We start from the raw sequence: 22,493 nt of genomic DNA, 5'->3' as shown, positions 1-22,493 counted from the left end.
ATGGTAAGCAAAACACATTAGAGGGATTTGTTGCAAGGGCAATGTGTTGAATTGTGAATCACCTGTGTTTGTTTACTTGTTTTTGAAAAATCCCTTTAAGGCTTTTTTTATAATAATCCCCCTTTCTTTTTCTTCTATACCACTTTTGAAATCTTTCTGTTAGAGAACAGTTTGATTTCTAATTACATCATTTGCCATGATTTATATATATATATATATATATATAATTTTTTTTCTTAAGCCAGAACCTCTCACATTGTATCACATTGAGTATTATTAGATTTCTCAATAAGCTGTATAAATTTAGTTGAACTACTGAAGGAGTATGTTTTCTTCTCACAGTAAAACTGAAGACTATCTGGACCTATTCCTATGATAATTTCCATACTTCTGTGATACATTCCAAAATTTAGATGCAAGAAAATGGAAAACAGAATTTCATTTAGGCAATTTTGTTAGAAGTCCTTTACATTCGAGTAATTTCCCATCTTTTCCAAGCATTAAACAATGTGAGCAGGAGCTTACATTAAATGATTGGCCCACAGCTTCTTTCTGACTATAGTGCAGCTTAAGTTTTTTGTGTTTCCTCTGTTTCTTCTGTCCAGCCATCACTGCCTTGTACATTTTTCTCTCCTCCTCTGCTTCACAGCAGTATCCTGAATGTTAGAATTTATTTTGTAGCTCTACTTAACTGTAGTCATTGAAGAGATAATATCATGCTTATCTGTGCTTTAACTAGAGCAGACATTAAGATGGATCTGTTTATTTTGTTTTGTTGCTTTGCTTTTCTTTCAACCATTGCCATTTATTGTCAGCATAATATATAAAAGGGGCTTGTTTTTGTTTACTTTCTCTGATAAACAGTTGAATTTAAAATACTGCAAAACTGAAATAGGAGAAGGAATAAAAATAGATGAGTGGGACGAAGGTTGTTTTATATTCATATTTTAAATTACTGTGAATTTTTCAGTATTTCTTAAAAAAGTGCCCCTTTGTTCTAGTCTACCATAAGAACTGTCAGAATCTAAGTGGCTAAGATTTTGAGAGTCTTTTTGCAAATAAAATGTAGTCTTTAATGCTTTCAGTTCAGAACTGAAAGCAAAACCCAATATATTGATCTAAAAGCCTCCTTTAAGGGAAACAATGGTGAGCAAACATATCATGCATATCTTCTGCCAACAGCTTTAAACAAATAATAGATAATGTGAGCTGTTGCCAACTGCAGAAAAGAAAAAAAAAAAAAAAAGTAGTTTTCAAAAGCAACTCAGAAAGATTTGAAAGAATAAATCTCACTGATGTTTTGGACTTTTGAATCCTAAATCCCATGGAGGTTTGCTGTCCATTACAACGACTTCTCTTTCAGGCACTGCAGACCATATGAACAGTTTTGTTATGGCAGTTCAAAGACCACTCTACTGAAGCATCAGTTTCATGTGTTCTCTCATGGTTACTGTTGGATATTTAGAGAAAAATAAATAGTTTTCCAGCATATATATATAAAAATTGCAAATATAGGCTGTTACTTGCAATGTGTCGTGGTTTAACCCGGCTGGCAGCTAAACACCACGCAGCCGTTCGCTCACCCTCCCCCCTCCCTCTCTGGGACGGGGGAGAGAAATGGAAAGTGAAGCCCGTGAGTTGAGATAAAGACAGTTTAATAAGACAGGAAAATAATAATAACAAAATAATAATAACAATAATAACAATAATGTTACAATGGTGATAATAGGAAAGTAATAATAATATGTACAAACAAGTGATGCACAATGCAATTGCTCACCACCCGCTGACCGATGCCCAGCTTAACCCCGAGCAGTCCGGCCCCCTCCCCCCGGCTAGCCACCCCTATATATTGTTTAGCCTGACGTCAGATGGTATGGAATACCCCTTTGGCTAGTTTGGGTCACCTGTCCTGGGTCTGTCCCCTCCCAGCTCTTACTGCACCCCCAGCCTGCCTGTTGGCAGGACAGAGCAAAAGGCTGAGATGTCCTTGGCTTGGTATAAGCACTGCTCTGCAACAATTAAAACATCGGGGTGTTATCAGCACTCTTCTCATCCTAAGCCAAAACACAGCATTCCACCAGCTACTAGGAAGAAAATTAATTCTGTTCTAACTAAAACCAGGACACAATGTTAGCCACCAGCAGCATCTGCAGATATCTTTTCAGAGTTTAATTATTAATTAGATCACAAAAGATTGTCAGAGATTTTTGTATCTTTCTTAAATTAGTTAGTAAGTTGATTACTGCTGCCTGAACCAGAGGTGTAGCAGGGAAGGTTAGGTTTGTACTACAGAAAAAAAAAAAGGCTGTGGGAGACTTGATAAGCAGATGGGACCTACCACAATGTGTGCCAAGGGTGAATGTCTGCCCCTTCCCTGCACCCAAGGCAGAGGGGCATGGTTTTGTCCCATCTCCCTGAAAGCTCATCCCTTGCATTTATTTACAAATCAGTCATAGAATCATAGGAAATATATAATATCCTTAGTAGGAAGGGACCCACAGTGATCTCCCAGCCCTCTAATTTGTCAAGATCTCTCGAGGAGTCAGTAGATCCTCTTAATTTAGTATCATCTGCAAACTTACTTGGTATGCATTTGAGTCCTGTGTTCAGATGATTTATAAAAACACTGAAGACAACTGGTGCTAAAACAGAGCCCTGGGGAACCTCACTGGTGACTGGCCACCAGCCTGATGCAACCCCATTTATGACTGCATTGTTCTTCAGGTGTTTTTCAAGAACTCACAGAATAATGTTCTCAATATTTTTACCTGGCTCTGAGTGAGACTAACAGGTCTGTAACTGTCAGAGTCTTCTTTCTTGTCCCTTCTTGAAAATTGGGATAATGTTCAACAGCTTCCAGATGACTGGAACCTCTCCAAATTCCCAAGACCATTGAAGAATAATTGAAAGAGGTCTCACGAGGTCTTATCAGCCAGCTCTCTAATTACCCTGTGATGAATGCCATTAGGTCCAAAAAATTTCCAGTTTTCCAATGCTTCCAGTTGGAGCAGCAAGTCCTGCACAATTTCAGAGATGGCTGGGAGTTTACCACAGTCATGGTCCTCCAACTGAGGGCTCTGAGGGTCCCAGGGCCCATTATCCATGTTGACGACAGAGCTGAAGTAGGCGTTAAATATCTCTGCTTCATCTACATCTCTATTTGTGAGGTTACCAACTTCACCAAGACCAGTATTTCCTCTGGTCCTCCTTTTGCTGTTAATATACTTTAAAAAGCAAGAAACAAACCCCCTCATTCCCCACCTCCACCCCGTGTTTTGTTTTGTTTTGTCCACCACAATACTGGCCATCTTCAACTCCAATTGAGATTTGGCGTTTTCTCCCTGCAAAGGCAAACAGTATCTCTGAGGGCCTCCCATGTTGCCTGACCTCACTTCGATGTCCATACACTTTCCTTTTTCACCTAAGCTCTAGAAGAAGATCACTGCTCAGCTAAGCCAACCTGCTGCCCCACTTGCTTGACATCCAACTCTTTTTTTTTTTTTTTCTTCCAACTCTTACGTGTTGATGCCAACAAAATCTTTCACGCTTTTCATGGCATTCTCACCAACCTCAGATTAATTTTGTTGACTTGTTAACTTTTTGTTTAAGACAGACACATCAGCAAGCTTAGCTCACCGTGCTTTCTGCTGGCATTACTTTTCATCAACTCACCAACATTGCAGAACATAATTTGACTTATACCCAGTTTAAGTACACTAAAATTGATTACCAGAAATGTGATTTTCATGTGTAAAAATGTACGATGTAGAGTTTCAATCTTATATTTTTTCCTATTTTACAGTTTCCTAAAGTAAAATGGTTGGGGGTTGAGGACTCACCTCAAAGACTACTTTTTTTCCAATTTTATGGAAAAATATTGTTTGAAAAATATATAATCTGGAAATCTGGGAAAAATAAAAATATTTTACAATACATTCAGAAATATTTAGGACTTGATTTGTGATTAGCCTTTTTATATTTATTCTTTCATTAATTTCAATTAAACTTTCTTTAGATGAGAAGCTCTCTAAGATTGAAGGAGAAAAATGGAATCGAAAGCAAGCTATTAGTTTCACATTCACATAGAGATGCATTGACTTATAGTGAAGAGGTAATACTATGTATAAATACATGTTTATAAGATGGAGAAGTTGGCAGTTACATTTGAACATTTAAACAGTATCCTCAACTGGTAGCATTAACTATCTGTTACATGAAAAGGGAAATGCTTGTAAGAATCATCACCATGAGCTGAAACTAATTTACAAAATCAGGTTTTCGTGTTTGTGGTTTTGGAAATAAACCATTCTTTTACATTTGAGCAGTAGTGTAACATTTTATATCATTTTGATCTTAATTAAATTTTACCATATATTGCTTTACTTTCTTGCAACATCATTTCCCAGAGTCCTCCTCCCTTCTCCCTTCCCTCCCCCCCCCCCCCCCAAGTTGATCCACGGCTGTTCTAGATTTTTATTTTTATTCTTTAATTTTTATTTACCAGTATGATTTAGTTATTAAATAATAAATATTGGTCAAGAAAAGTTTGCAAATAAAATACTGACTCCTTGTAATGGCTTCCTCTAATGAATATTGCACAATCAAATACTGAAACACTCATTTTTATAATCAGTCTCATTTGTGGTTTTGGGATAAAAATAACCCGTCATAGTATGATCTTTGGTTGTCTAAAGATATTATATATACATTTTGGTGAAGTTCCTCTAGAGGAAGAAAGTCACACTGCTGCAGGGAGAAAAAGCTTAATTGCATGTACAATAAAATGAATCTGTGTGTTTAATCCAGATAACTTTGAATGTATGCAAGTTAAATATTGAATATTTAACACAGAAATACCCTAGTGGAAGGCTAAAGCTACCACTTACCTCTATGTAAAGACAACTATATGTGTGTATATATATATACATGTATATATATATGTATATATAAAACATATAGCACAATTCTTTCTCCAAGAACAATTATGCAAATATATTCCTTTAAGTACACAGCCTGCTGGGTAACACAGTGCTGTTAGAATCAATGCAGATTCCAGTTTGCAAAACGATTTGGGGTAGCACTAGCTGTTTTAACGGTCAGATCATTTTAACTCCTCAAATGTAATGCAGCAATATGTCTTCTTTACCAAATCAATAGCTTCTCCAATTACAGCTAACATGGTTCTCAAGACAGGCTACAAATGTCATGCAATTACACACCAAGGCACTATTTCTTTCTCTTGTTCCAGCTGTTCTTGAGGTTGAATAGCTTGAAGGAACAGCTAAATTCACACCTTCTGAATAAATATTTGTTCTTTCTAGTATGCTAATTATTACTAATAAAATGACAGTTTTTTTCTTACAAGTTTCTCTTTAATGTATATCGCTAGCGAAGGAACAGAAGCTTATCCTTTTCGACATATGTTCTAGGGGAAACAAATGTCCCCTTGAAAGAATAAGCAAAAGATTCAATTTTAGTTCCATAGCCATTCTCGGTAGACATGGATGTGACAATCCCTCATTGACAAGTCCCATAGACTGTCTGTCAATTGCACTTTTGTACCATCTATAATGATCTAATATAAAACTCCCTTCCTGGTTCTTACTCATTTTACAAGACAGTTCCTCCAGGACTTGTTCATTCTTCAGACAGGCAGAAAGATTTCAGTCTTGCATTACTGAGCTTTGGGCCACTGAGTATTTGACGCAGAAAGAGTTGATCAGTATGTGATGATCAGGGAGAGAAACAAGTTTCTTTGCAGCAGGTATGCATCATTTACTCTTGCCTATATCTCTTCCAACACAGACAAAAAGTCCATCACATCCATACTCTCTAAGGGTCACCAAGTATGAGCGATGTAGCAATGTCTCCTTGCAGTCTTTCTTCTAATTTAATATCTGAGAAAGATTTTAGCTTGAACCCCCTCCCCCCCCCCCCCCCCCCCCCCCGCTATACAGTAGAACTGGACAAAAAAAATAAATAAATAATTCCAACAAGACATTTTGAAATGCAACAGAAATGCATTGAGAAATGGCTAGCTCCTGAAAACCATATATATGCCTTTTCTTCAGGAACTTACTGGCAAAGCCAATGTAAAGAAGAACTCTTAAAAATTGATCTCTGAATAAGAGTGATATACATGATGTAACTTCTGGCACCCATTAGTTGAACAGGGATTGATTTTCCTCTCCCTCCGTGGAAGAAAATTTTCATAATTTTAAAGAATTTCACTAATTCTTTGGTGTCTTTCTTTTGTGTCCTGATGGACTTGATACAGGAATCTTCACTGTCTATCAAGATGAAAGGAGATATGCAAAAGATGCAAAAATACGTAGATAAAAAACTTCAACATTGTGCTCCTTGGATTCAAATTGAATCAGGCATTTTCTGTGATTAAATGCTATTCTTTGTTATTCTCCAGCACAGAACTTAGAGAAACTATAAAGCTTTGCCAACAAGATGGCTTCTGAATCTTACCATGCTTCCTCAAGTCAACCTGTTTGTTTAATTATCCCTGATTTAACAACTCCTGGACATTATAATACTATTATCTATTCTGAGGAGGACAGAATACTAATGTGACAAATAATAAATATATGAGAAAATAGAAACGGTATTAAAAAAAAAAAAAAAAAAAAAAAAAGTAATCTTGGAAAAGACCTATGTTTGTCACAATTAATTTTCCTGCTATCTTCTACCTATTGATCTGAACTAAAAGTATGAAAATAATGAAATAATGAAAATAATGAAAGTTATTTTGAAGTAAAAAACAGACAAATTCTATCGAAATCAAAAAGTTGTGCAAGTTGTAAAAGATGCTGTAGAAAAAAAAAAAAATGCTTTAACCGAATTCCATTTTCACATGGAATAAACTGCTATTTAAAATAATTAGCCAGGTTTAATTTAAAAAATTTACTGCTCTCCATTCCAAACCTGAAAAGACACTTTTGCAGAAGGATACAAGCGATACTCTGAAGACTCCTCTTAGGGGTTAAGTTATACCCGTTCTTTCCATGGACATGAAAATTCGTAAAGCAAAAAAAATCCACTTTTGTCTTGTGCAAGAGAAGGGTCAGCATCTAGGTAAACAATTGAAAGTTGTAAACAGATGAGCTCATTTTTGCTGCAGAAAGAAGGCACAAGAAGGTGTGGGCCAAACCTCCAGTAGAATGTGGTGCTATTTATGTGTGTATTTTACATTCCCAAATCTCTTTTGGTCCCCAGGGAGATGGATGCATAATTACCAAAGTCCATGAATGAAAATTCTTTTTCATCTCCTTCTTAAACTCCTAATAAGCGTTGCTTCATCTGTGGTGTGTTTTACAAACATTGAAGAGATTTGCTCCCACATTTTACACTTGATTGAAGTAAGGAACATATATAGGTCCTTTACACTGGGTTCATGTCATTTTCATTTAATTACTTTGGAAACACAACAATTCTGTATGAGAATTTCAAAATGAAAAAAAATGCTTTTATGTTTTTTATCACTAAGACTTAGCCAACTTGAGAGATCAAATGAGTCATAATCTGGAATTCAGTAAAGGCTTTTCTTTACTTTCTTCTTTTATCATAACAAGTAATGGAAATTTGTGGCTGTTGAGCTAATGAAAAATATATTTGAAAAGTGTAATTATTCATTGAAGTAATATGATTAAATGCATATAATAATTTAAAGTCAGTTGTGCCAGTTGAGGACTAACATTACAAAACATTGCTTTCTAGCATACTAACCTGCTTTCTTTGAAGTTACCTCTTGTCGATGGTTTCAGTACAAACCTTGATATTTTTGATCAGTGTAACTTTTGTACCTTTGCAGACAACACTTATGAGAAACTGCAATTTATGTTTTCTTGTATATTTAATGTTTAGTTATTACTTTTCCTTCTAATGTTTGTTTGTTTGTTTGTTTGTTTGTTTAGTTTATTTATTTATTTATTTATTTATTTATTTTACATCAAAATAATGTACTTTTGGTACTTTTCTTGACAATGCACCCAGATGCCATTTCACAGAGATGGTTCAAATGCTTGTATTTAGTTTCCTTATGACTGTTGAGACAGTGTAATTTCCCAATAACGTGAAGTTATCCATTTGGTAACACAGACTTCCTTAGGGAAAGATGTGTAAATTACTCTTTTGCATACTTTCACAGCTGTGGATAGATTTGGCAGTTGTTAACACAGACACATGAATCAATCTCAGCATGGACTGAATTTGCTTAGTCCTTTACTGGATTTGTTATGCTAGTGTGAAGGCTACCACATCAGGCATACTGTGCTATTTTATTTATTTTATTTTATTTTATTTTATTTTATTTTATTTTATTTTATTTTATTTTATTTTATTTTATTTTATTTTATTTTATTTTTATTTTATTTTATTTATTTTATTTTATTTTATTTTATTTATTTTATTTTATTTTATTTTATTTTATTTTATTTTATTTTATTTTTTTTTATTTTATTTTTTTTTATTTTATTTTATCTTATTTATTTTATTTTTATTTTTAATGCAAGCTGTAAAACCAATGCCATCTCACTTCATTGACAGAATTTTCTGTTTCATTTCTATGAATATTAGATGGTTGGACAATCACCAAACATATGAAGTTTAACAACAGCAAGTGCTGTATTCTACATCCAGGAGGGGACAATCCTGAATGTAAGGACAGACTGGGGGATGAGAGGCTAGAGAGCGACACCACAGAAAGGGATCTGGGGGTTTTGGTTGATGGCAAGTTGAATGTGAGTCAACCGTAGGCCCTGGCAGCCACGAAGGGCAACTGCATCCTGGGGTGCCTCCAGCATGGCATTGCTAGCCAGTCAGGGGCAGGGATTGCTGTGCTCTACTCAGTGCTCCTTCAGCATGACCTCGAGTCCCGTGTGCTGTTCTGGACACTGCAATATCAGAAAGACATGAAACTGTTGGAGAATTTCAGGCACTGGAACAGGCTCCTCAGGGAAGTGGCCACAGCAATAAGCCAGTTGGAGTTCAAGAAGCATTTGAACGATGATCTCAACTATGTAATCTGATTTTTGTCTTGTCCTGTGTGGAGCCAAGAGTAGGCCTCCATGATCCTCATGGATTCCTTCCAACTCTGGATAGTCAATGACTATATGAATGGGAAGTGAAATGGCTGTTGAGAGGCCCCAGATGATGACAAGGAGGAGTTTGGGTCATTTGCTGATAAATAATCTCCAAACTGAAAGAGTCATTTTCCTTGTTTAGTATTGGGACATTTAGCAAGATGTAGCATTTTCATGCCTCTGAGTCACAAAAGTCATCAGATCAACTGCCCTAATCAGCCTACATATTCATTCACCACTATATGTTCATAGAATGTTCATATATGTTCCAAATCATCTAGTTTCCAAACTGAAACTTTCCACTAGACCTGGCTTCTACAAGCACCATCCAACCTGGCCTTTAACACTTCCACAGACTGGGCATCCATAAATTCTCTGAGAAACCTCTTCCAGTACCTCACCACCCTCTGAGTAAAGACTTTCTTCCTAATATCTAATCTAAATCTACCCTTTTTAGTTTAAAGCCATTACCCCTTGTCTGTCTTATCACTACACTCCCCGATAAGGAGTCCCTCTCCATGTTCTGTGCTGGAGGTTACCCACATTAAATCTAATTTTGATCAGTATAACCTCATATTCTTCTAAGTGATTCAAAACGTGCTGCAGTCCAAAAGAACGCTCTGCATTTGATTACATGCTCTCAGTATGCTACATGATTTGAGCATGATATCAAATCTTCTGAAAAAGCAAAAATACATTTTAATACATACTACATGCTGATCACCTTTATGAGCAACAATTACTTGTCATTATGTCCAGAAATATAGCTACGTTATTCCTTTCATAAAACAGCATATTGTCAGGGTACTGAGATAATTTCAGTCCAGCATGCACTAGATAGATAGTTTATTTTTAGGTTTAATAAATACTGTTACTCGAGTCTTAAAACAGTCTAAGAGGGAAGGAATAATCACAGGTGAAAATTGGTGAGAAGCTCCTCCAGTGTAGCAGTTTTATCAAAATCCTTAAATACACATGTTGAAACAGATAAGGTCTTGTGAAATGTCTAAAGAATTCTTATTATTTTACTGTCTTACCCAATCTTATTTACCCAATCTTATTACCATCACAGATACCATAAAGCATCATATGTGATATAATCATCAATAACTATCAGGATCCAGATGTGAGAAACTATTCAGCCCATGGATATTTAGAGATCTCAACAGTGAGTTTGTTCTGCGATATGCAAGGACACAAAGGCTTTGTTTGCTAAACACTCCTATTTATTATAAAACAGCACATATCATCGTTAACAAGACTACTATGATTAGTAAGGCAAATGTCTTTTATTTCCATTATTCTGGCAAATATTCCTTTCATCCTGTCATTTTCCTTTATACAAGTGTTTTATTCCTCACATCAGTTCCCAGTTTCTGAGGTGATAAGTTGTCCCTCAGCTTCTTGTTTTGTTATATCTTGATATAACAAAAACCTCTATGATATCTTAAAGGTTCCTCTGCTGTGAGGCATTCAGCCACACACCGGGGATGTCCATGGTTCCCAGGCTCAGTTCCTAGGCTGCAGGACCAGTTCTTAGTCCTGGCACATGGGCTGTTTTCAGGTGGACAGACTTTTTCTTCTGTCTATCTTCAGTAGTCATTTGGCATAAGAACTTTTCTTACTTCAGTCAGATTGTCTCTGTAACTGCTCACATCATTATCAGGTTGCTATTGAGTTATGGAAGGTTTCAATTTAGGCTAACCCAGGCTACACAAAAATGAATTAATTTTTTCTTTACACTTCATATACTAAGAAAATGAAAGGTAAGGATCTGCTGTAACAGCTGTCCAGTCACTTGAAAATTCCCTTTAGGTAAGACAGTATCCCACACTGGCCATTTAAACAAAGTATAAAACTATTCTTTTTGTGTGTGCTAGAAACAAGGACAATCAACCCTGAAGTCAGATTCACAGATGAGAGCAGAAAATTATCCTTGTGTACTGTAACAAATAGTATATGTTTTTGTTTTTGTTTTTGTTTTTGTTTTTGTTTTTCCTTATTTCCCTTAAAACACATAAAAGCAAAAACACAACTTCCATATGATTCTTTGTGTGATCTTGTTGTGACCATAAACACTTGCAATGAACTCTTGCAAAATCAGTGATGTATAGGCATATATATATAAAGGAAGAGTAGGAAAAAGGAAGAAAAATGAAGAAAATAAAAAATAAGAAAAAAAAAAAAAAACCCTTGAAAACTTGAAGTGGACTATTAGAAAGTGTCCTAAAGATGAATTAGTACTGTGTATTGTCATCCTTCCAGAATACTATGCTAAGCATTACAGTTTATTATATTTATACTTAAAACTATGATCTCAGCACAGGTAAGTTCTTAAGCACAATCATACAGCACTACTACTGGTTTATTTACTGAATACTAGCTTGCCAATGAAGTGGATATTTTGCTGTTATTTGAACAGAGTATTTTGCATAAACAATTTGCAATATCAACAGGAATATAATAAATTAGAAGAGTTTGGGACCCATTCATTAATTATTTGATAATAGAAAAATAAAATTTGAACAAGTTCTACACAATTTATTTTTTACTCAGCTGATAGGAGGTAAAAAAGTCTAATCTTGTACCTTCTGATTACTTAGTAGATATCAGAAATAGCTAATTATACAGATTATCAAGGAGAACCACAGGAAAGCTGGAGATAGTCTTTAACAGAGAGTGTAGTGATAGGACAAGGAGTAACAGTTTCAAACTAAAAGAATTGATATTAGATATTTAGAATTTTTTCACTCAGAGGGTGGTGAAGCATTGGCACAGGGTGTTCAGAGAAGCTGTGGACACCCCATACCTGGAAGTGCTCAGGACCAAGTTGGAAAAGGCCCTGGGCAGCCTGATCTAGTGGGTGGAATGCATGGTACATGGCAGGGGGATTGGAATTAGGAGATCCCTTCCAACCCAAACCATTCTGCTATTTTGTCATACCATGGCTATAGTATTAAAAATCCTTCAGATTCATGCTCGTATTAGTATAGATTAGAAACATATATTAAAACTTAAAAAAAAAAAAAGTTCACGCTTGAAAAATATGTTGAGATAACAGCACAGGAAAAACATACTCACTGCCACTAAGCAACAGCAATCAGTTCAGTTATTTGTAACTTCTTAAAGTACTATGTCACTGTCCTCTTTATTAAAGTTGCCCTTTACTAAGAAATATTTGTCTGAAGGACAACTACCTAATTATAAAACTTTCCTTAAGCTCTTAGGATTTCATGTACTTAATCTTATATTTATTTTTTTCCCAAATATGTTGAGAATGGGCCAGTATCATCATAACCTTGAACTGCAAATAGGTACACAACAGGTGTAGAAGTATCAAAAGAATAACTTTCACAGATAACTTTGTAAGAATATAAATTGATGCACGCGCTACTTGGCACTAGAGAATCCAAGAGAGTAATGAAGTGCCTGCTTTTACTTTTTAAATACAGTGACATACAGAAAGTGATTGATCACAAGGGAGACAATTGCATAATATAATGTTCTCCTGACTAAATAAATGTACTAAAAGAATGAGGAAGACCAGACGGTAATAGATAGCAAAATAAACATGAGCTCACAGTATAGAACCACAGGAAAGAAAACAAAAGCATATGCTATTTTCAGACATGCATACAAAATTTCAGGTAAGGAACTGGGGAGAACAGAACTATTCTGCACAGACTGGTTACAAGCTCACCTTTCATTATAATTGTTATTTGCACTGTAGTGTGATCTTTAGTCCCAAAATAGAAGGCAATATAAGGCACTGTAGAAAACACTGTGTGACTAACAAAAAAGGGGAGCCTAGAAACAACTAAAACATTTCTAAGAAAGGATTTGGAGGAAACAACTTTTTTTTTTTTTTTTTTTAAACTATTATTGTTATTTTATTTTTTTTATGTTTCTGGGGAGCCATTCCAAGTGTCAGACAGGAAAAATTAAAAGATCTGTTTAACTAGCATTAGCTGTTTGGAGGAATTCTCAGTATACTTGCAGTCATTCAGATCTGGGATAGGCTATGAGAAAACAGGAACTATCAGTAAAATATTGCTATAGAATTAACCCATTTTGCTGATTCTTTGTAACAACAATTGACTTCTACAGAAATATTTAGAATTGGCATGCATTGGTGTTGTGGTTTAACCCTTCTGGCAGCTAAACACCACACAGCCGTTTGCTCATCCTCCCTCCTCCCTCTCTGGGATGAGGGAGAGAAACAGGAAAGTGAAGCCTGTGAGTTGAGATAAAGACAGTTTATTAAGACAGGAAAATAATAATAACAATAATAACAATAATGATGATAATAGTACTACTACTACTAATGTGTACGGAGCAAGTGATGCACAATGTAATTGCTCACCACCCGCTGATGCCCAGCCTAACTCCGAGCAGTCCGGCCCCCCCACCCCGGCTAGCCACCCCTATCTATTGTTCAGCATGACCCCATATGGTATGGAATTTGGCTAGTTTGGGTCAGCTGTCCTGGGTCTGTCCTCTCCCGGCTCCTGCTGCACCCCAAGCCTGCTCGCTGGCAGGACAGGGTGAAGCTGAAATGTCCTTGGCTTGGTGTAAGCATTGCTCTGCAACAATTAAAACATCAGCATGTTATCAGCATTCTTCTCATCCTAAGCCAAAACAAAGCATTTTACCAGCTACTAGAAAGAAAATCAACTCTGTCCTAACTGAAACCAGGACAATTGGTCAACTATAATATTCCCCAGTAAATGTTAAAAGCTAACAAGGGTAAGGGAAAATATGAGAATTCTGCAGAAGAAAATAGTTGCTCATTCAAAGAGAGAGATGACAGAGGATCACAACTTTGTTTTGTCAAGAAAGAGACAGATGCAGAGAGATATTTTTTAATCAGTGTGAAAAGGATAGCTGAACTTGCTGGTAAATTAGGTTACCCAGTGATAATGAGCAGGAATGAAAGGGATAATAAATCAAGCAGAATGCAAACAACTCTCTCTAGATCAGACCACAGCTTGGGGATGATAAGAACAAACTGAATTTTGATGAGAAAACTTCTGGTGGAGTGCAAAAAACCATACTGGAAATAATCTAAGATGCCACTGATTTCTAACTTCATTAATAACTGAGAGAGTGAAATCCAGAAAGACGTTGTAGGTAATATAGACATGAAAAGGAGATAACTATAGTAGAATATAGTAGATTTGTATTGTCTGTCTATCTTTTAAGATTACTCAAGCACATTTTCAGTCTGAAAGAGAAACTTTAATTTCCTCCATGCATGATCACCCCTTACAGCTGTACATGCTGTCATTTATACACACTGAGTAGCCTGTGCCATAAGAACAATCCCCTTGATGTCCTTGAGACCTTTCATGAGTCAGATTTGAGTTGGTGTCACTGACAGGCTCCAGATGAGGAGCATAATCCCGAGTGAACTTCAATAATGCTCACTTCAGTCTTCAGCCTCAAATCTTCCACATCAGTAAGGATACAAGTATTTAAGAATCCAGGCTTCAACACATTTAAGAGAACTGGCAAAGCAGCCTTCTGTGAAGTTCTTAATGGAGGCTCATTAACTACCATATTGGAAACCAACAAGATCTTTAAGAAAGCTAAAGCTTTTTTTTTTTTTTTTTCTTTTTTTTTTTCTTCCCTATTATTATTATTATTATTATTATTATTATTATTATTATTATTATTATTATTATTATTATTATTATTATTATTATTTAAGAAAGGTACTAGAAAGGTACTTCAGAATTTAATTACTTTAGAATGTTAGAATGTGCTTGGCTCAGGAAAATGTTATTTGTTTCCAAATTGCCCACAAGTAAATCAAGTGTTGGACAACTAGGAAGGTCCATTCCATGCCCATTTTTAAAGTTGTAATCTTAGTTTAAATTGTGTACTCTTCTGACAGAAATCTTCATCAAAATGCTTGCAGTAGTTTGATATGAAGATAGTTCAAAAATAATTTTATGAATAAGCATTAGAATTCTTGCTAGAGCTTTCACTACATCTTCAGCAGGTTGCCTGCTGTTCCATCTTTCAGCAGAATTTAACTAAATCAATACAGTTCTATATTACTTTTTTTTTATGATTACACAACTGAAGCAGATTAAAAGAAATAGTTTGTGCTATGACAGAAAATCAAGATGTAAAAATGCCCCTGCTTGAAGGTGTTCATCTACTGCTCTGCAGAGACAGACTGCATTTCATTTTTTACAAATGGTAAAACTGTACACCACTTCTCCTGAAGCCTCAGAGACATATCTTCCGTGGCTACCCAATGTGTTAGGTGTCTTTCCTTACCAAAAAGTCATGAATTTCTCCTCTCCTTGACTGCTTCATAAGCAGAGTGCACTTCTAGCGATTAGTTCATTTCCTCAGACAAACTGAGAAAAGTTTTCAGGCTTCATGAAACAGCCCAGTAGCAGACTTCAAGAAAAGAAATTCCCACTTTCTACGTGTAAATTTTCTCCACTACTTCCACCAACTCTTTGTATTCCTAGTCCTTATTTTTATGCTGTTGTACGAGATTGGAAAAGAAGGAGAATAGGAAGGAACTAAAAAATAATTAAGAGATTTCTTTGTTAGTATTGTATACTGGAAAATCTAAACTCTTCTATTTCTGTTCAAGAAGTGACCAGGCTTTTAGAAGCAGCTGTGCAAATTTGGTTTGTGATATCAGTTATGGAAGAGTAAAATACATTGGAATATATATACACGACAGTCTGTTTAGCAATGACTTCACGGAAACAGGAAAGATGACTAATGTTTTAGTTCTCTGTTATGCTGATGTCTTGATGACAATGTTCATTGAAAAATTTAGAAACGAGGGAAGGATTAGTAATCAGTTTCATATTTAGCACCAATACAGACAATAAAGACTGAGGACTTTCATCTAAGGCTTATAAATTCAGCAGCACTTTTCTATAATGGAGAAAGCATAGGAAAGTTGTATACTGTTTATAGAGCTACCACAGATGAAGAGAATTATAAAAGCTTTTTGTTTTTACCTCTCTACTTTTTTTTTTTTTTTTTTTTTTTTTTTTTGCCTGGTTTAAGTTACTGACAGTTCACTGCTTCAGGAAGGAAAAGTGAAATTCAAGCTAGATCTAGAAATTATAAATAAATTCTCTTGAAAATAGGTAACTAAGAATGTAGGGAAAGGATATACTTTCTATTGGAAATAATTAAGGGAGGGGTAACAAATAATGTGCAAGAGAGAATTTAATTATTTAAAAATGGGCAAAATTAGGAGGAAAAACAAAATTGTCTATTAGGGAAAAACAATCATAAGAATATAAATGGAATTGTTTAAACCAGCTTAGTGGTGATTCTACATCCAGAATTTTAGAGATTTTCGTCAGATCATTATGAATTATTGTTACAAAATCATCAAACAAATAATATTTAGTAAAGCAGTGGTTGCTAATCTTCAAAATTTCCAGGCTCTTTATTCCATGATCTTGTTTTCTGCAGAGCTTCCAACTTATCTGCATATAATAAAGGAAAAAGTCAAATTATATACCAGTTAAACAAGTCCAGCTTTTCCAGATTGGCAGTGTTTTACTCCATCTCACATATGTGCTTCCTGTCTACCTCCCCTTTTAAATAACATTGATTCAGAGACATATGTTATTGAAGTTTAAACTTTTTCAAGAATCTCTGAAATCTGAGCTATTCTTTTCTTATCTCTTTGCTGGTTCTTCATTTCTCCAGAAAAGATTTATCCTCTTGAAATATGTTTTTTAGCTCTTTCTGCAACTGGATGCCTTTTATGTAGAAAAAAAATAAGGGAAATATATTCCCAGTGAGGGGGAAGGTTGGGAGGACGAGGAGAGAGTTATTCCAGGATACTGATTGGCTGCACCACTGGTGTTGGCAACAGGGATTTGGTTCCTACAACCATGGAACGCGGGACATGACTATGGAGGATCCTCTTGCACCCCTCCCAGGAAACCTGTAGGCTTGATCAACTCCCTGAAATGCTTGTATAGCAATGCATTTAGCATGGGGAATAAACAGGATGAAGTGGAGATCTGTGAGATCACAAGGCTACGATCTTCATCACAATTACGGAAATGTGGTGGAATAGCTCACATGACTGGAATGCTGTCATGGAGGGGCTACGTGCTTTTTAAGAGAGACCAGCCAGGAAAGTGAGGTGGTGGAGTTGCTCTTTATGTGAGAAGGCAACTGGAGTGCTTCGAGCTCTGCCTAGGGGTAGATGAAGAGCGAGTTGAGAGCCTGTGGGTAAGGATTAAAGGGCAGGCTACCATGGCTGACACTGCTGTGAGAGTACAAGAGGTACATGGAGCTCCTGGAGCAAGTCCAGTGAAGGGCTATGAAGATGATGAGGGGACTGAAGCATCTCTCATACAAGGAGAGACTTAGAGAGCTGGGTCTGTTTATCCTGGAAAAGAAGACTGAGGGGGGATCTAATCAATGCATACAAATATCTGAAGAGAGGGTGTCAAGCGGTTGGGGCCAGGATCTTTTCAGTGGTGCCCAGTGGTAAGACAAGAGGAAGTGGGCACAACCTGAAGCACAGGACATTCTGGCTGAATATAAGGAAATGTTTCTTCACAGTGAGGGTGACAGGGCACTGGCGGAAGTTGCCCAGAGAGGTTGTATCTCCTTCTCTGGAGATATTCAAAACCCACCTGGATGTGATCCTGTGCAATGTGCTCTAGGTGACCCTGCTTGGCAGGGTGGACCAGAGGTCCCTTCCTACAACTGTTCTGTGATTCTGTGGGATTGGAAATCTCAGAAACTGGTTTAACTCATTTATAGGGATGGACTTAAGGATAAAATTGCCCTGGACAGCCAATACTCTTATTCTAAGTACTTTCATGGGCTGATTGTAAATAATATATATATTTTATATATATATATATATATATAATATATATATATATAGTACTGCATAGTTTTTATATTGACAGGTTTTGTTTTTTAATTACATTCTGAAAATAATCATAGCATCATAGAATCATTAAGGTTTGAAAAGACCTCCAAGATCATCTGGTCTAACCATTCCCCTTACTATCATTGTCATCCACTAAAACCATGTATGTCCCTAAACACCAAATCTAACCTCTCCTTGAATACCTCCAGGGAAGGTGATGCCACCACCTCCCCAGGCAATTTGTTCCAATGCCTTCTGAGAAGAAATGTCTCCTAATTTCCAGCTTTAACTTCTATGAGAATTAAGCATTATTTTTTTTTTTTTTAAAGCAAATTATAAATGAAATACTAAATACTATTTTAATGTTCTTGAATGAATTTGTCAGACTTTGAACTCTGAAAGTTTCAGATTTTCTGATCTAGAACCTTTGGAACAATTCAGAAACAGCTAAGTTGAATAATATATTTTTTCTTCCACAGATATGAAAAATGGGTATTGTTATTTAGATTTCCAGAATATTCTTACTATGCACTTTGTTTAATCTCTTTAAAAGTTGCTATGGATTTACTATCATTGTGATATGTCATGATTTACATGCCTGCTAACCCACAAAATATTATTTACCTTGTCAAACCTGTGAAAAACATGCCTCTCTATTCTCAGTACAAGCAAATAGTGACAGCTGTATATGTTCATTATGCAGTGCTGTCCACCAGAAGAAAAGAAGCAGAAGCTCAGAAAACAAACACCAACTGTAAATAAGACTACCTTTTGCAAAATAGGGATTAAAGACTGTCGTGGTTCCGCTCGAGTGGGCAGCCGAGCTCCACCACAGCCGCTCTCTCACTCCCCCTCCTCAAAGAGGAATGGGGAGAAAATATGTGAAAAGGGCTCAAGGATTGAGATAAGGACGAGAAAATCACGCAATAATTATTGTAATGGGCAAAACAGACTCGGCATAAGGAGATAGTAAGATTTATTGCCTACAACTAACAAGCGAGAGAAGTGAGAAAACAAAGGAAAAAAAAACCAAAAGCACCTTCCCCCCCCATCCACCCTTTTCCACCTCCTCCCCCCGAGCGGCGCAGGGGAACGGGGAATGGGGGTTATGGTCAGTCTACAGCACTTCTTCTCTGCCGCTCCTTCTCGGTCACTCTCGTCCCCTGTGCTGTGGGGTCCCACCCACGGGATGCAGTCCTTGATGAACTGATCCGGCGTGGGCTTCCCACAGGCAGCAGCTCTTCCAGAACTGCTCCAGATATGGGTCCGTACCACGGGGTCCATCCCTCAGGAGAAAACTGCTCCAACCTGGCTCCCCTACGGGCAGCAGCTCCTGCCAGGTCACCTGCTCCTGCGTGGTCTCCTCTCCACGGGCTACAGGTCCGGCCCGGAATCTGCTCCGGCAGGGGTCTTCCACAGGCGGCAGCCTCCGTCGGTGCAGGGCCACCTGCTCCACCGTGGTCTCCTCCACGGGCTGCAGCGTGGAACCCTGCTCCACCGTGGTACTCCATGGGCTGCAGGGGGACATCCTGCTTCACCATGGTCCTCACCACAGGCCGCAGGGGACTTCTGCTCCGGCGCCTGGAGCACCTCTCCCCCTCCTTCTACACTGACCTTGGTGCAAGGCTGTTCTCCCACTCCCTTGACTCTCCCGGCTGCTGTGTGGCGCAGCGTTTTTTCCCTGTCTTAAATATGCTCTCACAGAGGCGCAAAACAACATCGCTTATTGGCTCGGATCTGGAAAACAATGGGGCCCTTCCCAAACATGGGGCAGCTTCTAGATCTTTCTCACAGAAACCACCCCTATGGCTCCCTGCTACCAAAACCTTGCCACGTAAACCCACTACATTCCACCCCTCGCCTCTGTTAAAAGCATATTTAAGACTACTCACAACATACTATCACTTTACAATTATCACAACAACCTTCACAAACTTCACTTACATCAAAAAGAAAAAGAATTCACCACACCAAAATAAACATAACATCATCACAGCACCGACAAGGTGGACATTTTACACACACACCACCCCTCGTCCCTTCACCACACTAACATATCACAGTTACTGCTTTCTTAATTCTTCACAACTTGTACATTCCTAACAATCATCCTGCACATATTTTTGCCCGTTACTTCTACTAACTATCATCTTATCTCAAATTCCTTGAGCCCCACGTTGGGCGCCAAAAAAAACTGTCGTGGTTCCGCTCGAGTGGGCAGCCGAGCTCCACCACAGCCGCTCTCTCACTCCCCCTCCTCAAAGAGGAATGGGGAGAAAATATGTGAAAAGGGCTCAAGGGTTGAGATAAGGACGAGAAAATCACGCAATAATTATTGTAACGGGCAAAACAGACTCGGCATAAGGAGATAGTAAGATTTATTGCCTACAACTAACAAGCGAGAGAAGTGAGAAAACAAAGGAAAAAAAAAACCAAAAGCACCTTCCCCCTCCATCCACCCTTTTCCACCTCCTCCCCCCGAGCGGCGCAGGGGAACGGGGGAATGGGGGTTATGGTCAGTCTACAGCGCTTCTTCTCTGCCGCTCCTTCTCGGTCACTCTCGTCCCTTGTGCTGTGGGGTCCCACCCACGGGATGCAGTCCTTGATGAACTGATCCGGCGTGGGCTTCCCACAGGCAGCAGCTCTTCCAGAACTGCTCCAGATATGGGTCCGTACCACGGGGTCCATCCCTCAGGAGAAAACTGCTCCAACCTGGCTCCCCTACGGGCAGCAGCTCCTGCCAGGTCACCTGCTCCTGCGTGGTCTCCTCTCCACGGGCTACAGGTCCGGCCCGGAATCTGCTCCGGCAGGGGTCTTCCACAGGCGGCAGCCTCCGTCGGTGCAGGGCCACCTGCTCCACCGTGGTCTCCTCCACGGGCTGCAGCGTGGAACCCTGCTCCACCGTGGTACTCCATGGGCTGCAGGGGGACATCCTGCTTCACCATGGTCCTCACCACAGGCCGCAGGGGACTTCTGCTCCGGCGCCTGGAGCACCTCTCCCCCTCCTTCTACACTGACCTTGGTGCAAGGCTGTTCTCCCACTCCCTTGACTCTCCCGGCTGCTGTGTGGCGCAGCGTTTTTTCCCTGTCTTAAATATGCTCTCACAGAGGCGCAAAACAACATCGCTTATTGGCTCGGATCTGGAAAACAATGGGGCCCTTCCCAAACATGGGGCAGCTTCTAGATCTTTCTCACAGAAACCACCCCTATGGCTCCCTGCTACCAAAACCTTGCCACGTAAACCCACTACAAAGACGTATTCTCTATTGGGAGGCGTTGAGCAATCTGGTCTAGTGGAAGGTATCCCTGCCCATGGCAGGGAAGTTGGAATTAGATGATCTTCACAGTGCCTTCCAGCACAAACCATTCTATGATTATATGCTTCTATGATTTGTTCATGCGTTTCTGCAGTTTTATTGCTCTTGTACTGAACTATATATATAAAAAAAAAAAAGCAATGGTCATGTTTTAAAAAATAAATTTTCAAAATATATTCTCACATTGAAAAACATAATTTTATGTAACACTTTGATAATGAGATTAAGCTCTTAGTTCACTTTTTTTCCGGTGAAGTTACCTGTTAACATCAAAATTATTAGGAACAGACTAGAAAAGCCATGTGAAGTAATTTCTTTTGCCTGAGATATTAAGAAAAAAAAGGGACGAGAAAGCTTATTTCCTGCATGTGGGAAGTTGTTTTCCAGGGACTTCCAAGTGAAAATTTCAGGCAACCCCATGAAAAAGGTTCCCATCTAATCACTTGCAAGCTGGAAATTTTAGTGCCTCCACCAGGCCTGCAAATGACTTCTCCAGGCATCCATGCTTGTTTAAGCCAATGGATTGGAACCTTACAGGCCTCACAGTGCCCTGCAGTCAGCACCATGAAGTGTTCCATTAACATCATTTTAATTGGGATATTTAATTATACAGAAAGATTTTAATATTCTGGAATCACAATTAAAAAGTTGTTCAGAAGGTTTTCTTCAAAGCTAGTGTTAAATGGGTAGTGCTAGCCACCAGCTGAGATAATTTGGTATGTGCTTATTTGACAGCCATCTGTGACTTTCTTTCACCCTGGGGAATAGCAGAAACCAAGTGAAGGAAGAAAATGGAATCTGATAAGAAATGCAATGATGGATATATAAAAGCTTGTGGTTTTTGTTTGTTTGTTTTTTCTTTGTTTATTTGTTTGTTTGTTGTTGTGTGTGTGTGCACGTGTTGTGTTTCTCAATTTTTTTGCCTCCTTTGTGCCCTCCCATCCTTTCTCTTTTTACTCATCAGTCCCTCACCTATTCCAATTTTATCCTACATGAAAATTTTATCCTATCCTACATGAAAGTCTCCCCCATGCCTTATTGTGGTTTAGCTCTTGTAAATCAGGCTTGGACTATACCCTGTGACTCTGATATATGATTTGGTTTGCCACATCTCCTTTCATTGAAGGAAGGCATTTGCAGAAGTTTCACAATATTCAGCCTTTTGATGTAAATAACAAATGTACAGTACTGGT

The sequence above is a fragment of the Aythya fuligula genome, chromosome Z (genome assembly GCF_009819795.1).
Source record: "Aythya fuligula isolate bAytFul2 chromosome Z, bAytFul2.pri, whole genome shotgun sequence".
NCBI classification, from domain to species: Eukaryota; Metazoa; Chordata; class Aves; order Anseriformes; family Anatidae; genus Aythya; species Aythya fuligula.
Note: the sequence above shows the minus strand (reverse complement) of the source record.